This window comes from Phalacrocorax aristotelis, chromosome 3 (genome assembly GCF_949628215.1).
Source record: "Phalacrocorax aristotelis chromosome 3, bGulAri2.1, whole genome shotgun sequence".
Classification (NCBI taxonomy): domain Eukaryota; kingdom Metazoa; phylum Chordata; class Aves; order Suliformes; family Phalacrocoracidae; genus Phalacrocorax; species Phalacrocorax aristotelis.
In genome coordinates, this window is record NC_134278.1 from 106230813 (window position 1) to 106237242 (window position 6430).

Here is a 6430-nt window from a genome sequence, read left to right on the forward strand (position 1 = left end):
AAGCAAGATTAAACTGCTCTTTTTATTTGCACTGTTTATCTTTTCCTTTGCCAGTGCACTTCCCCACATTCCTCTGGTGCACTTTAGAACAAGTAAGCCTTTTGAAATGATTCTCCTAGCACACAGAGAAACCACCTCAGGCAGTAATCAAAAAGCAAGGCTCAATTTAAGTGAGGCATACTGGCAAGAAAGAACAAAGATTAAGCTTTTTGCCTTGGAAAGGTGTGAAGCCAACTGTTGCAGTCTGCTGCAAAGGAGATTTTATTTAGAAACACGCACACAAATACAGTCATGTAAAATACCATAGAAGACGTTCAAACGGTACTGGCAGCAGATCTCCTTCTTGCTAATGATGTGGTACAAGTGGTTTGAGGCTTAAATCAGACAAGAATAATATAAGAAAATTTATCTACTGCTTTTCCACTGTGTTCACACAACACTGTCTTCATCACTTCTCTTGGCATCAGTTCCCCTCTATAACATGAGCCTTCTACTCCCCCCATGCTCTGGCCTTCTGAAATGCTTTCATGAGAAGTGCTGTAGGTCTCTCGATGAATATTGATCATGGTGGTATAAAAAATACATTGGTACTTACAGCTGAGCTGAGAAAAAAATTCTTCTAAGGTATTATTTTGCCATGATAGGATGATGCAGACGCTTACCTATTAATGTTTGATTTACCACAGCATAACTTCAGTGGTGGAAAATGAGCAACATGCAAGTGCATCAACACAAGGCACCAAGAGCAGCAAACGTTTTCATGCATTGATTAGTCTGATGATTTGATAAATCAGTAAGTTCTGCCTTTAAAATAATATGGAGGAGTATTAGAGGCTTCAATCAACTTTCCTGAGTTGATATTTCTGTTTTCATTAACTCAACTTTCATAGTTTCCTCCAGTGAACAGTTTCCAGTTTGATGATGGCAGTGCCCAGACTGGATGCCCAGCCAGGAAGGCAGGTGGCAGCAGTGGAAACCCAGCTACAGTTACAGTAGGTGCCATCAGTGGTACATGGGCTTACAAAGACCCTATGAGGAAATGATGGCTCCATGTGCCAAACCTGTTTGAAAATAAGTGTTAGGAAAATAAACAGCTTTGGTCATGCCAAGTTTGGTTGGGAGTGCTTCCCTTTTCAACAGCTATTCAAATGACAATCTATTCCTAGCATTCCAAATATTTTTACAGCACAGTTTCGCCATGTATTTTCGTACCATAATTTGGAAGGACTAAGATAAAGTTTTGCTTTTACTTTTGAAAATGAAACCAGAAGCATAATGCAATGCCATCTTCAGCCAAGAGCCTGGCGACGAGTGTGATTTGCCTTGTAGTGGGATAGTGATTAAACACAAATCAGAATCTAACACCTGAAATACAGTGGGCAACACCTTCCGTTAGTGTAAACGAGCAGAGCTTCAGTATCAGTGGAACCTGGCTGGTTTATATCTGCAGGAATCTGGCCCTTTGTGGAACTCACATCAGCCATGGCTTGTAGGTCCCAAACCAGTCTCATTTTCTACTCCCGGATAGTGACTTTCCCCTGGCTTCCCTGTAAGACTCAGCGGATATGTCTCCTAAACCCAGAGCTAGCCCACTGGGGGTGTGCTTTCCCCTTCTGCATGACTCTGTTCCTAGCAGGTCACCTCAGCATGAAAAAATCACTTGTCTCTGCAGGTCCGTGCAGGGCCAGATCCTGATTTTGGCTCCCTACAACTACCCCTGCTCTGTTTAGTGATATGGGCCTTAATGTTGAAATTTCCACTGGTGCCAAAGGTCCCTGGAAGAAAAACTTCTGCTTTCAAACATCACTGCAGAGCCTGCCTGGAAACTCAGGGGATGAAGGTTCCTCAAGGATTCAGGCACTCCTGAAGATGAGTGGGAAGGTGGGAACTAAAAACGCTGATTTCTGATCCTGTCATGTCCTACTCTGTTCAATGGGAGTTTCTTTGGTCTTCTTTTTAATTCACCAGGATACAATGTGAAACAGATGCAGTTTGTGTTGTGAGCTGTCAGTGGGCTGCCCATCAGTCGTGATGGATGTGTTATGCCTTGGTCACTGTCAGTTGATATTGCAGAAGCAATTGTGATGGTTTATTTGTGCTATATCGCACCGCCTCAACCCAAAATGGGAGAATCTGTTCCAGTGCTGACAAGTTAGGTGAGCCACAGTGATTTGTTAGTAACTCTTATGCTTGGGCAATGTGAAATTGAATTAATTTTGCTATGGTAGTGGGGTTCAGAGCACCCAAGTGTTGCTGAGCGAAGGAAAAACTGGCAGATGTCAGAGCAGAAAGGGGCTTTTCTACAAAGGATAAATCATTAGCAGTGTTATAGTATATTTGGTAAATAGTTGAAGCAAGGCTAAGATACCGCTATGTAACCAGAGGTGTTCAGGAAACCACTGTGTGCTCTAGCTTCGTATAATTAAATAGCTGCTCTGTTTCAACCCAGAGGTGGTTAATCTTCAGCAGCAGAGGAGACACTTTGTTTATAATAAGCAAAGGCAGCCACAAAAGTGCTTCAGTTAGATGCAGAAATCACATTGTCAACAAGAATAATACTTGATTACTATGAGCTGGAGTCCTGGCCAGGGACAACACATCTTCAAGTTTACGCCCTTATGATCACAAGGATAATCTATTGATAATCCAGTTTGTAGGAAGAGTAACTGGAAAAGCAGTCTGTGAGCAGCTGAGACTGCATTCTGCTGGGCGCTGTTGGTGAAAGGATGTATTATCACAGTCCTCGGCACTTAATCATTAAGTGGAATATACAAAAATAGTCAGGAAAGTTGCAGGCTGTGCTGAATGGGTTGAAAGGTTGTGGGAACATGTTCTGGCACACCCTCATGCTGTGGTGAGACACACGATGAGGGGGAAGAGGAGGGAGCATTTCGGCGGGACGAGGCAAAGGGGAATATAAATCAATTTCTTTCTTTCTGTCTTTCACTCAGCATCATTTTGCTTCCTGGAGCAGAAATAATCTCCATTACTCATTTAGGGTAACACTTTTCTAATGCATATAATGTGGAAATGTCTCGGCTGCAAATCTATGGCCCCACTCAAACACTGGGAAAAAGCTGTAGTATATTACACAATAAAGTATTTGTAAACACAGATGACTTGAGTTTAAGAGGAGCATTGCTCAGCTGAAAAATAAACCAATACAGCATTACAACATAACAGCAAATGAGCCAGGCAGGGAACCTGCCTGTGGCTCTTAATAAAACCACCACAAACTCAAGAAAAAACAAAGCCCGGTTCCTGGAGCAGGTAGGAGAGCAGGTACCCCAAGGAAATTAGGATAAAGAGCCACTTGATTGGCAAACTGTGATGTAAGTTAAGAAAAGGCCCATAAAAACCAGTCATTTTGCCACAGTTAATATCAAGTTAGCCGCCTTGCTGCCAAACCAGCCAAGGCATGAATACTGATGATGCTCTCAGCTGCCATAGAAATTGTCTCTTTACATAAAAGCAAAAAAGACCTTTTGACCTTAGCTCACTTGTGCCAGGACTAAGCCAGGAACTCCAGCTGCATCTGCAATCAGACAGGCTCTGCTTAGCAGCATTGGACTCACAGCATTATATTTAAAAATCACTCTCCTCTGCCTCCCGGGGAGAAAATGAAAAAGGAAGCTGCGCACACGTTCTTTGGTAGGAGTGGCCCCAAGGTGGTGTCCCAGATGGGTGCACAGCAAGTAAATAAAAGCACAGCCAGAACATGCTTTTCAGAGCACTTTGGACGTGTGAGCACAGCAGGGGACCCATAGCCCCTCCCTGAAGGGTTGCGGGGCAGCGATGGGGACAGAAGGTGGTGGGAGATGTCACAGGTAATGCAAGGCTGCACTCAGACTGGCACCAGCAACATGGGGTTGTGCTAACACTGGTGGAGGCACAGGGACACAGGCACAGACTGAGAGAGCCCACTGGGGCTGCGGTTGTGGTGACTGCAGGCAATACCCCTCATTACCGTGGGCCTGCATGCAGTGGGAAAGCGGAGCAGCACAATTTTGTACAAATCCGGAAACATGAGGAAGTCTTTCTCACTTGACAGGAAAGTGAGGGCTCTGCCACCAGGCAGCAGCAGCAGCAGTTCCTTCAGCATTGGACGGGCAGCAGCATGTCAACAACCAAACCACAGGTTGTGTTACGTACCACTGGAGCCGTTCTCAGTGTCGCTGTTTTCTACCTGGTATGGCTGGGGGTGCCGAGACAAGAAAATTAAGAAATTAGTTTTCATGTAGAAAAGTTTTTCTGCTGCCTTCGTGCCTGAGAGTATCCTTGGTTTTATGTAAACCCACTCATCCAGCAGTCTCGCATGACTTTCTCGAAAGATCGCCTACGTGGTGGAGTTACTGCAGAGCTGTTACTTCAGAATAGCCGTTTCTGAGGAGGCCTGTGCAAAACCAGGCTTATTCTGAAACAAGAAAACCTTATTCTGGTTGATGTGAACACTCTGTCAAAACTCACTCATTTCTAAGAGTGGACTAGGTTAAATCAGACCAGGTGGAAGAATAGTCCTCCCCCCGAGAAGGATGAAGAACAGCCTTCAAATCCACACCCTCTTTTAACTGGGGTGAATTGTCAAGCATGGACAACTGTCCCCTTGCACAGAGATAAAAAACCAGAGTGTATAGATAAGAGTCTGGTACAAAGGCGCATCATAGGCCTCCCAAGCGCTCCTCTTTCTTCTAAGTATGTAACAAGTCTGTGAAGTTTAGTTTCTCCTGTTGGTTGCATCTCTTATGCAATGTACTTTGTTATCTTAGTTTTATTCTTACATTATTTTCCCCCTACAATTGTCAGCTTTCTCTTTATCTCTCCAGTCTTGCTTCTTAAAACAATTGCATGTGTACAAACACCTGATTCCTTATAATGCAGCACTTCCAATTTTCACATAACCACCTTGCTGTCAACTACCTGCAGCAAATCAGTCTATTCAAGCAAATTAGGGCTTGCTGCATTTATGTCAGTTACATTTTGTTTTCAAGAATCTAATGGATATCTTGATCTTGGAGTATAGACACCGTAACTTCCTCCATCAGTAAAATTAAAATGAAAATTAGCAGAACAAAAATAATGGTGACACTGAATAATTCAGTAATACACTCCGACAAGATCTGCTAAACTCCTGTCAACACAGCCTACTTTGCTGTTGCTCCAGCATACAGTGTAACTGGCTTTACAGTCCTAAAGACTATTATTAGCTTGGTTTTACACCTTTTGCAAGAACAGGAATAGAATGATAAACTGAGATTTTATCATAATGATGTCAAAACTAGAAAGATGAAACCCCAGCCAAACAAGACTACACAGATATAGTGTCACACTTATAGGCAAGTCAGTGTAAGAGTGATTGGCTCTACTCAATCAGCTTAGTCTTTGCTGCTTGGATTTCTGTGTCCATCCCCTCTTCTGCCACTCACAAAAATACGATGTGAGAGCACGCTTACAAGCCAACCAGAGAGTTAGGTAATTCATGAGCCAAATAAAAAATCCAGGCATGGTACAGAAGTGAATGTTGAAGATACTGTACCTAACGATTCAGCTGTTCATCTATAAATAAGAGGAGAGAAGTAAATCATAAAGCTGAGTCCTTGAGGTGAAGGGAAGACAGAAAACGGCTTTGTGTTAATAGAAGTAGAGCTACTACTGTGGCACCTTAATGTGAAGGAATGAAGTGCTTCTTTAGCTGAGTCAGGGAACCAAGGCAATTTTTTTTTCTTTGTAGTTAGCTTCCCCAAGGGATTTTTAAGTCAGTGCTGTTACCAGAAGAAACGCTTGCCAAGGCTTGCTGACCATGCATCTGTACAGAACCTGGGAATGCCTCTTCAGTTTTGCCAAGCCAGGTCAGCTTGAATCACTGTCAAACTGCTATTAAACTAAACCGGTTGACTGCTCATAGCTGAGCCGTGAGAGGCATGACTTCCAACAAAGGAGTAGTAACGAATATTTGAAATAATACTATCATAAACTGCTGTGGTCATTCCCAAATCCCATTTGTCAATTAGAGGGTAAACACTGAGGACAGAGACAAGACATCAGTAAGCAGTATCATCTGCATGGAAAAATCTGCAAGATGCATAAGGTGGGATTTGCATACATACATAGGATTTGGGAATAATATCTCAAAAGGCTTAGTTTGATTATAAAACATGGAGTACAGGGTTCTTATAAATCTTTTAGAAGGAAAGGTAATTCAGAGGTATACCTTACTGGCTCAAAACAAGAGCTCAGTTCTTTGAATACTTAGTTCAGCAAGAGTCTGAGGTGAAGATAGCACTGGTTATCTCAAACCACTTGACTAAGATTGTATCAGGAATTAGTCTATGCTTTTGCAATCATGATTTTATCATAAGGTCAAGGCAGCTGGACATAGAGGAATATAAGTTTCAGTTAATTCTCCTAGGCTCTGAACCAGGTTGACGTCAGC